Source organism: Salmo salar, chromosome 18, assembly GCF_965601325.2.
Source record: "Salmo salar chromosome 18, fSalSal1, whole genome shotgun sequence".
NCBI classification, from domain to species: domain Eukaryota; kingdom Metazoa; phylum Chordata; class Actinopteri; order Salmoniformes; family Salmonidae; genus Salmo; species Salmo salar.
Genome location: NC_138308.1, coordinates 102144936 through 102156160, shown reverse-complemented (window position 1 = coordinate 102156160; position 11225 = coordinate 102144936). Strand labels below are relative to the sequence as shown.

Here is an 11225-nt window from a genome sequence, read left to right as displayed (position 1 = left end):
TTGTTGCCTACCCTTACCACCTGGGGGCGGCCCGTCAGGAAGTCCAGGATCCAGTTGCAGAGGGAGGTGTTTAGTCCCAGAGTCCTTAGCTTAGAGATGAGCTTTGACGGCACTATGGTGTTGAACGCTGAGCTGTAGTCAATGAATAGCATTCTCACATAAGTTATCCTTTTGTCCAGGTGTGAAAGGGCAGTGTGGAGTGTAATAGAGAATGCGTCATCTGTGGATCTATTGGGGCGGTATGCAAATTGGAGTAGGGTTTCTGGGATAATGGTGTTGATGTGAGCCTTTCAATGGCTATATTTTTTTATTATTAACTAGGCAAGTCAGTTAATAACCTCTTACAGCTACTTAAGGCCAGGGGACAGTATTGAGAATTTTGAAAAAAATATGTGCCCATATTAATATTTTTATTATTAGATTTGGATAGAAAACACTCAAGTTTCTAAAACTGTTTGAATGGTGTCAGTAAGTATAACAGAACTCATATGGCAGTCAAAACCCTGAGACAAATCCTAACAGGAAGTGGAAATCTGATGTGTGGAATCACTTTCAAGCCTTTGCCATTGAACCACACAGGGACTGGTTACTCATTTAGCACTTCCTAAGGCTTCCACTAGATGTCAACAGTCTTTACAAAGTAGTTTGAGTCTTCTCCGGTACAAACTGACCGAACGAGATGCCTGGAAAGTTTGTCATAAGGGGAAGGCCATTACTACTATGACACGCATGCATGTGGGGACTGTTTCGTTCCGAAACGTTTTATAAGACAATGCAATCATCCGCCTTGAATATTATTGAAGTTCTGATTGAAAAAGGCCCTAAAGATTTATGTTATACAATGTTTGACATGTTTGAACGAACGTAAATCATTTTTTTTGTACTTTTGTGGCGACATGTTCCATGCACTTTGTACATTTTGAGTAGCCTTCTGAACGCGCTAACAAGAAGGAGCTATTTGGACATAAATGATTAACTTTTTCAAACAAAACAACATTTGTTGTGGACCTGGGATTCCTGGAAGTGCCTTCTGATGAAGATAATCAAAGGTAAGGGAATATTTACAATAGTATATTTGATTTTAGATGGTTCCAAGATGGCGCTAACCTGTATCGCCTATTTTTCTGAGCATAGCACCTCGTTTATTGCAAAGTGTGATTTCCCAGTAAAGTTATTTTTAAAATCTGGAAATGCGGTGGCATTCACGAGATGTTAATCTATAATTTTTTGAATGACAATATTATATTTTACCAACGTTTTCGAATAGTATTTTAGTAAATTGTAGAGCTGATTCACCGGCGGTGTTGAAGGGAAAATATTTTCTGAACATCACGCTGATATAAAATGCTGTTTTTATATATAAATATGAAGTTGATAGAACAAAAGAATGCATGTATTGTGTAACATGATGTCCTGGGAGTGTCATCTGATGAAGATTGTCAAAGGTTAGTGCTTCATTTAGCTGTGTTTTGGGTATTTGTGATGCATGTGGTTGGTCGGAAAATGACGGTGTGGTTATTTGTGTCGATGTACTCTCCTCACATAATCTAATGTTTTGCTTTTGCTGTAAAGCCTTTTTGAAATTGGACAACGTGGTTCGATTCAGGAGAGGTGTAAAAGACGGTGTAAAATAGTCATATGTTTGAGAAATTGAAGTTATAGTGTATCTATAAAACGGTGTAACGGTGTAACATCTCAAAGATGTTTGATAAATAGAAATTATTAGATTTGTGGTTTTGAATACGGCGCTCTGATTTTTTACAAAAATCGATGCCGCTAACGGGATTGTAGCGTCCAGAAGTTTTTAAAAACAATCTTATTTAAAATGACTACTGGGGAACAGTGGGTTAACTGCTTTGTTCAGGGGCAGAACGACAGATTTTTACCTTGTCAGCTCAGGGGATTTGATCCAGCAATCTTTCGGTTATTGGCTCAACTCTCATGTTGGTATTACAGACTCAGCCAAGGAGAGGTTATAAATGTCAGTGAGACACAAGTTTGTCAGCGCATGCTCTGAGTACACATCCTGGTAATCCGTCTGGCCCTGCGGCTTTGTGATTGTTAACTGTATATGAAGTATTACATAAATAAGCAAAATGTTTGAGCAACAATTAAATGTAATCTACAAGGGCTCATGACATGGTGGGAGCTATGGATATTAGATTATAACTGACCAGGACATAATCTGGAGATAGATTTACTGTCTCTGTTATCTTATGACAGACCAGCTAGATCTACTGTCTCTGCGTTTTCACCAAACAAAACGCAGATTTTCTCCAGAGCAGGTAGTTGAAGAATTGCTTCAATTCTTCTTTATAATAGGAAAGTATATTTTTTATTACATTTCAGGACATATATACCTCTGAGTCATATTTGGAGAAGGAAGTCCTGCTCATTCTCTAGTCACCTCATCCATAGCATTTCTTCCCTGTTTTTCTATGACACTTTGAAAAAAGGTTCCAAAAGGGTTTTTCGAGAACCCTTTTTGGTTCCAGGTAGAACCCTCTGTGGAAATGGAATTTGTCCCAATAATTACAGAGAACACTGCATATACCACAATATCTATTAACTACCCAACACTGACCCTAACTACCTACCCTACGCTGTCCCAAGAATTACAAAGGGGCAGCATGTAGCCTTGTGGTTAGGATAGTATTCTACCCTCATCAGGTTAGACAGCTAGAGAATAGCCTCTCCCTGCTGTGTTTCAGCATCTCTTTCAGAATATTTTATAATTTACTTAGACAATGCATCTCTCTCTCTCTCTCTCTCTCTCTCTCTCCAGATTTCGCTCTTCCAGCATCTCTGATTGTCAGTCCTGACTGATCTCAGTTCTTTGAAAATGAGTCTGTCTCTCTGAGCTGTCTCTCTGAGCTGTGAGGTTCAGGGGAACTCTGCTAGGTGGAGAGTGGTGAGGAACACATCGAGAGGAATCCTTTCAGAGTGTAGTACTGACTGGGGAAAACAACAAGGGTCTTCATGCATTGTATCACTAATACCATCAGACAGTGGAGTGTACTGGTGTGAGTTTGGGTCTGGAGAACACAGCAATGCTGTCAACATCACAGTACCTGGTATGTCCACAAACACCATCTACTAACATTATAGTGTTTAGTGGTTCATCTGGTTTCAGATAAGCTGATGTTATGTTTATATATTGATGTTTATATATTATATACAGCTGGAGCTGTGATCCTGGAGAGACCTGTTTATATATGATGTTTATATATTATATACAGCTGGAGCTGTGATCCTGGAGAGCCCTGTTTATATATGATGTTTATATATTATATACAGCTGGTGCTGTGATCCTGGAGAGACCTGTTTATATATGATGTTTATATATTATATACAGCTGGAGCTGTGATCCTGGAGAGACCTGTTTATATATGATGTTTATATATTATATACAGCTGGAGCTGTGATCCTGGAGAGACCTGTTTATTTATGATGTTTATATATTATATACAGCTGGAGCTGTGATCCTGGGGAGTCAATCTGAATCTGGTGTCCATTTATATCAGTTAGCAGATGCTCTTATCCAGAGCGACTTACAGATTGGTGCATTCACCTTATGATATCCAGTGGAACAACCCCTTTACAATAGTACATCTAAATCTTTTAAGGGGGGGGGGGGGGGGTTAGAAGGATTACTTTATCCTATCCCAGGTATTCCTTGAAGAGGTGGGGTTTCAGGTGTCTCCGGAAGGTGGTGATTGACTCCGCTGTCCTGGCGTCGTGAGGGAGCTTGTTCCACCATTGGGGTGCAGGAGCAGCGAACAGTTTTGACTGGGCTGAGCGGGAACTGTGCTTCCGCAGAGGTAGGGGGGCCATCAGGCCAGCGGTGGATGAACGCAGTGCCCTTGTTTGGGTGTAGGGCCTGATCAGAGCCTGAAGGTACGGAGGTGCCGTTCCCCTCACAGCTCCGTAGGCAAGTACCATGGTCTTGTAGCGGATGCGAGCTTCAACTGGAAGCCAGTGGAGTGTGCGGAGGAGCGGGGTGACGTGAGAGAACTTGGGAAGGTTGAACACCAGACGGGCTGCGGCGTTCTGGATGAGTTGTAGGGGTTTAATGGCACAGGCAGGGAGCCCCGCCAGCAGCGAGTTGCAGTAATCCAGACGGGAGATGACAAGTGCCTGGATTAGGACCTGCGCCGCTTCCTGTGTAAGGCAGGGTCGTACTCTGCAAATGTTGTATAGCATGAACCTACAGGATCGGGTCACCGCCTTGATGTTAGCGGAGAACGACAGGGTGTTGTCCAGGGTCACGCCGAGGCTCTTAGCACTCTGGGAGGAGGACACAATGGAGTTGTCCACCGTGATGGCGAGATCATGGAAAGGGCAGTCCTTCCCCGGGAGGAAGAGCAGCTCCGTCTTGTCGAGGTTCAGCTTGAGGTGGTGATCCGTCATCCACACTGATATGTCTGCCAGACATGCAGAGATGCGATTCGCCACCTGGTTGTCAGAAGGGGGAAAGGAGAAGATTAATTGTGTGTCGTCTGCGTAGCAATGATAGGAGAGACCATGTGAGGATATGACAGAGCCAAGTGACTTGGTGTATAGCGAGAATAGGAGAGGGCCTAGTGGTGAGAGCACGTGGTGCGGAGACGGATTCTCGCCACACCACCTGGTAGGAGCGACCTGTCAGGTAGGAAGCAATCCAAGAGTGAGCCGCGCCGGAGATGCCCAACTCGGAGAGGGTGGAGAGGAGGATCTGATGGTTCACAGTATCAAAGGCAGCAGATAGGTCTAGAAGGATGAGAACAGAGGAGAGAGAGTTAGCTTTAGCAGTGCGGAGAGCCTCCGTGACACAGAGAAGAGCAGTCTCAGTTGAATGACCAGCCTTGAAACCTGACTGATTTGGATCAAGAAGGTCATTCTGAGAGAGATAGCAGGAGAGCTGGCCAAGGACGGCACGTTCAAGAGTTTTGGAGAGAAAAGAAAGAAGGGATACTGGTCTGTAGTTGTTGACGTCGGAGGGATCGAGTGTAGGTTTTTTGAGAAGGGGTGCAACTCTCGCTCTCTTGAAGACGGAAGGGACGTAGCCAGAGGTCAAGGATGAGTTGATGAGCGAGGTGAGGTAAGGGAGAAGGTCTCCGGAAATGGTCTGGAGAAGAGAGGAGGGGATAGGGTCAAGCGGGCAGGTTGATGGGCGGCCGGCCGTCACAAGACGGAAGATTTCATCTGGAGAGAGAGGGGAGAAAGAGGTCAAAGCACAGGGTAGGGCAGTGTGAGCAGGACCAGCGGTGTCGTTTGACTTATCAAACGAGGATCGGATGTTGTCGACCTTCTTTTCAAAATGGTTGACGAAGTCATCCGCAGAGAGGGAGGAGGGGGGGGGGGGAGGGGGAGGAGGATTCAGGAGGGAGGAGAAGGTGGCAAAGAGCTTCCTAGGGTTAGAGGCAGATGCTTGGAAGTTAGAGTGGTAGAAAGTGGCTTTAGCAGCAGAGACAGAGGAGGAAAATGTAGAGAGGAGGGAGTGAAAAGATGCCAGGTCCGCAGGGAGGCTAGTTTTCCTCCATTTCCGCTCGACTGCCCGGAGCCCTGTTCTGTGAGCTCGCAATGAGTCGTCAAGCCACGGAGCAGGAGGGGAGGACCGAGCCGGCCGGGAGGATAGGGGACATAGAGAGTCAAAGGATGCAGAAAGGGAGGAGAGGAGGTTTGAGGAGGCAGAATCAGGAGATTGGTCGGAGAAGGATTGAGCAGAGGGAAGAGATGATAGGATGGAAGAGGAGAGAGAGAGCGAAGGTTGCGACGGCGCAATACCATCTGAGTAGGGGCAGAGTGAGTAGTGTTGGAGGAGAGCGAGAGGGAAAAGGATACAAGGTAGTGATCGGAGACTTGGAGGGGAGTTGCAGTGAGATTAGTAGAAGAACAGCATCTAGTGAAGATAAGGTCAAGCCTTGTGAGTAGGGGGGGGGACGGTGAGAGGGTGAGGTCAAAAGAGGAGAGGAGTGGAAAGAAGGAGGCAGAGAGAAATGAGTCAAAGGTAGACGTAGGGAGGTTAAAATCACCCAGAACTGTGAGAGGTGAGCCATCCTCAGGAAAGGAACTTATCCAGGCGTCAAGCTCATTGATGAACTCTCCAAGGGAACCTGGAGGGCGATAAATGGTAAGGATGTTAAGCTTGAATGGGCTAGTGATTGTGACAGCATGGAATTCAAAGGAGGAGATAGACAGATGGGTCAGGGGAGAAAGAGAGAATGTCCACTTGGGAGAGATGAGGATTCCAGTGCCACCACCCCGCTGACCAGATGCTCTCGGGGTGTGCGAGAACACGTGGTCAGATGAGGAGAGAGCAGTAGGAGTAGCAGTGTTTTCTGTGGTAATCCATGTTTCCGTCATGGCCAAGAAGTCGAGGGACTGGAGGGTAGCATAGGCTGAGATGAACTCTGCCTTGTTGGCCGCAGACCGGCAGTTCCAGAGGCTGCCGGAGACATGGAACTCCACGTGGGTCGTGCGCGCTGGGACCACCAGGTTAGAGTGGCAGCGGCCACGCGGTGTGAAGCGTTTGTTTGGCCTGTGCAGAGGGTTAGAGAACAGGGATAGACTGACACATAGTTGATAGGCTACAGGAGAGGCTACGCTAATGCAAAGGAGATTGGCATGAAAATTAACTAAACAACTGGGGAAGCGAGAGAGCAGGGCCTCCCTCACTAACCTTTCACTGAAACACTAAAATATAACTTTCCTAGCTTCCACTAGAAATTATAATTGATGTAAACTACAGTGGTTCAATGTTTCCAGGAATAGGCTCAAACTTAGTTTATTCCACTAGATAACTTGGTACAGTATTCTTCCGTGAAAACCCACCTAGTGCACTGTGTCCTATGACGCCGTAGCTAACTAGCTAACTAGCATGCTAGCATCCTATAACACACGGTTAGCACCAATACTTGGTTACAACAAGCTACCAATGGATCATTCGTGTCCGTGTCTAGTTCATAACGCAGAAGTAATTAAACGTTGGCTAGCTAACACAAAGTCAGTCCTGCTAGCTACACAAGTGGCCTACACATCTCGAATGTTCAGAAAGTTAAGTTTACGTTGCAAAAATCTTATAGACTAAAAAAGATACAACTAGCTGGTAGGGTTAGCTAGCTAGCAGGGGGTGCGTTGTTGACTATGTTAGAGAATGTAGCTGGCTAGCTAACCTCGATAGTTACTCTGTACTACGCCTTTATCTTGATACAAAGACAACTATGTTACATTACACTAGTCAAATCGTTCCGTTGTAATGTATATAGTTTCTGCAGTACTGCTAATTGGTAAAGTTGGCTAGCAAGCAGTGGCTGTGATGTTGTTGACGCCGTTTCGAAAACGGCGCGAATGAACGAATGCAGCTGGCTAGCTAACCTTGTTAGTTTCTCAAAGCTACACCTTTATCCTTGATACAAAGACAGCAGAGACAACTATGTAGCTAGCTAACAATACACTAATCAAATCGTTCCGTTGTAATGAAATGTAATGTAATGAAATGAAATGTAATGAGTGAGGTACAGCACGACTACTCGCTCCAGCACCCGGAAGCGTGTAGACTGGTTGAACAAATCACTAATTAAAGTTGAACTCCGACTTGATACAGACTCAGCTGTGGAATATATTTCAATATTGCATAGCTATCAGACTAAACCTCTCTACGTATCTTTCTCTTTCTCTCTCTCTCTCTTTCTCAGTTCTCTTTAATCCAGCCTCTCTGAGTGTCAGTCCTGACAGATCTCAGTTCTTTAAATTAGAGTCTGTCTCTCTGAGCTGTGAGGTTCAGGGGAACTCTGCTGGATGGAGAGTGGTGAGGAACACAGAGAGAGGAATCCTTTCAGAGTGTAATACTGACTGGGGAAAACAACAATGGTCTTCATGCATCGTGTCACTAATACCATCAGACAGTGGAGTGTACTGGTGTGAGTCTGGGTCTGGAGAACACAGCAATGCTGTCAACATCACAGTACCTGGTATGTCCACAAACACCATCTACTAACATTATAGTGTTTAGTGGTTCATCTGGTTTCAGATAGCTGATGTTATGTTTATATATGATGTTTATATATTATATACAGCTGGAGCTGTGATCCTGGAGAGCCCTGTTTATATATGATGTTTATATATTATATACAGCTGGTGCTGTGATCCTGGAGAGACCTGTTTATATATTATGTTTATATATTATATACAGCTGGAGCTGTGATCCTGGAGAGCCCTGTTTATATATGATATGTATATATTATATACAGCTGGTGCTGTGATCCTGGAGAGACCTGTTTATATATGATGTTTATATATTATATACAGCTGGTGCTGTGATCCTGGAGAGACCTGTTTATATATGATGTTTATATATTATATACAGCTGGTGCTGTGATCCTGGAGAGCCCTGCCCTTCCTGTGACTGGGGGAGATTCTGTGACTCTGCGCTGCAGATATCAGGGAACTCCCTCTGACCTCACAGCTGTTTTCTACAAAGATGGATCCCTCATCAGGACTGAGACTACAGGAGAGATGACCATCCCTGCAGTATCCAAGTCAGATGAAGGACTCTACAAGTGTACCAACTCTGAAGGAGAATCACCAGAGAGCTGGATGACTGTGACAGGTGAGAATATGAGAAACCTTGACATTCAGATTATTTGGTTCTTCTTTACACTGTTAAGTTTGAGACGTTACATTCATAATAATTTGTGTTCTTGTAATCTCGCTTGGTCATTAGACGCAGTACATACAGTACCAGTCAAAAGTTCGGACACACCTACTCATTCAAGGGTTTTTCTTTATTTTTTACTATTTTCTACATTGGAGATATAGTGAAGACATCACAATTATGAAATAACACATGGAATCATGCTTGGACAATAGATGTAATTCTGTACATGTAGGTACATTAATACTGGCCACTCTTTGCCTTCATGACAGCTTTGCACACTCTTGGCATTCTCTCTACCAGCTTCTTGAGGAATATGTGGGAAGGAGTTCATATGCTGGGCACTTGTTGGCAGCTTTTCCTTTACTCTGCGTTCCAACTCATCCCAAACCATCTCAATGGGGTTGAGGTCCGTTGATTGTGGAGGCCAGGTCATCTGATGCAGCTTTCCATCACTCTCCTTCTTGGTCAAATAGCCCTTACACAGCCTGGAGGTGTGCTTTATGTCATTGTCCTGTTGAAAAACAAATGATAGTCCCATTAAGTGTATCGCTGCAGAATGCTGTGGTGGCCATGCTGGTTAAGTGTGCCTTGAATTCTAAATAAATCCTAGACAATGTCACCAGCAAAGCACCCCCACACCATCACACCTCCTCCTCCATGCTTCACGGTGGGAAATGCACATGCGGAGATCATTCGTTCCACTAATTTTACGTCTCACAAAAATCTCAAATTTGGACTCATCAGACCAAAGGACAGATTTTCACCGGTCTAATGTCCATTGCTCGTGTTTTTTGGTCCAAGCAAGCCTCTTCCTCTTATTGGTGTCCTTTAGTAGTGGTTTCTTTGCAGCAATTCTATCATGAAGGCCTGTTTCACTCTGTCTCCTCTGAACAGTTGATGTTGAGATGTGTCTGTTACTTGAACTTTGTGAAGCATTTATTTGGGCAGCAATTTCTGAGGCTGGTAACTCTAATGAACTTGTCCTCTGCAGCAGAGGTAACTCTGGGTCTTCCTTTCCTGTGGCGGTCCTCATGAGAGACAGTTTCATCATTGTGCTTGATGGTCTTTTGCAACTCCACTTGAAGAATCTTTCAAAGTATTTGAAAAAATTCCAGATTTGACTGACCTTCATGTCTTAAAGTAATGATGGACTGTTGTTTCTCTTTGCTTATCTGAGCTGTTCTTGCCATAATATGGACTTGGTATTTTACCAAATAGGGCTATCTTCTGTATACCACCCCTACCTTGTCACAACACAACTGATTGGCTCAAACGCATTAAGAAGGAAAGAAATTTAACAAATTAACTTTTAACAAGGCACACCTGTTAATTGAAATGCATTCCAGGTGACTACCTCATGAAGCTGGTTAAGAGAATGCCAAGAGTGTGAAAAAATTGTAATCAAGGCAAAGGGTGGCTTCTTTGAAGAATCTCAAATATAAAATATATTTTAATTTGTTTAACACTTTTTTGGTTACTACATGATTCCATATGTGTATTTCATAGTTTTTCATAGTTCTGTCTTCACTATTATTCTACAATGTAGAAAATAGTAAAAATAAAGAAAAACCCGTGAATGAGTAGGTGTGTCCAAACTTTTGATTGGTACTGTATGTCTAATTCGAAAATATTAGTCAGATTGATTATAACTATTTACTGTCGTTTCCTCTGGTGTTTTTCAAGATGGGGGCTCTACCTCATCCTCCTCTCCTCCCTCCCTCTCTCCTCCCCTCCTCTCTCATCCTCCCTCTGTCTGTCTCTGGGTTGGTGGCTGCTCTCTCCATCTCTCTGATCATTCTACTGGTCCTGTTCTGCAAGAAGAGGAACAAACATGTAGCAGCTGAACCCAGAGATGTTACCTATGCTGACGTCAGAATCACACAGGACCCAGAACCCAGGAGAAGGAGAGGTACACACACACACACACACACACACACACACACACACACACACACACACACACACACACACACACACACACACACACACACACACACAGTACAGTGTCTTTATGTCTTTAACCCATTGTCTCGTCTCCTCCAGAGAAGTCTCCAGGAGCTGATCCAGTCTACTCTGCAGTGAAGACCTCCAACACCACAGGTACTGTAGTACTGTATAACACTATAACACCACAGGTACTGTAATACTGTATAACACTATAACACCACAGGTACTGTAATACTGTATAACACTATAACACCACAGGTACTGTAATACTGTATAACACTATAACACCGCAGGTACTGTAATACTGTATAACACTATAACACCACAGGTACTGTAGTACTATATAACACTATAACACCGCAGGTACTGTAATACTGTATAACACTATAACACCACAGGTACTGTAATACTGTATAACACTATAACACCACAGGTACTGTTAGTACTGATAACACTATAACACCACAGGTACTGTAATACTGTATAACACTATAACACCACAGGTACTGTAGTACTGTATAACACTATAACACCACAGGTACTGTAATACGACCCCGGTACTGAACACGTATAACACCACAGGTACTGTAATACTGTATAACACTATAACACCACAGGTACTGTAATACTGTATAACACT

The 11225-nt window shown here is 43.8% G+C and overlaps 1 non-coding gene across 1 annotated transcript in view; it reads left to right on the top strand.

Moving 5' to 3' along the window:
- Nucleotides 1-10919, top strand: part of LOC123724023 (uncharacterized) — a 23083-nt gene extending 12164 nt beyond the window's left edge. Inside the window, exons 3-6 of the transcript XR_014381311.1 lie at nt 7677-7952; nt 8348-8590; nt 10322-10547; nt 10682-10919. This is a non-coding gene — a transcript (uncharacterized LOC123724023). The remainder of the gene's footprint in view (nt 1-7676; nt 7953-8347; nt 8591-10321; nt 10548-10681) is intronic.
- Nucleotides 10920-11225: the final 306 nt, after the last annotated feature.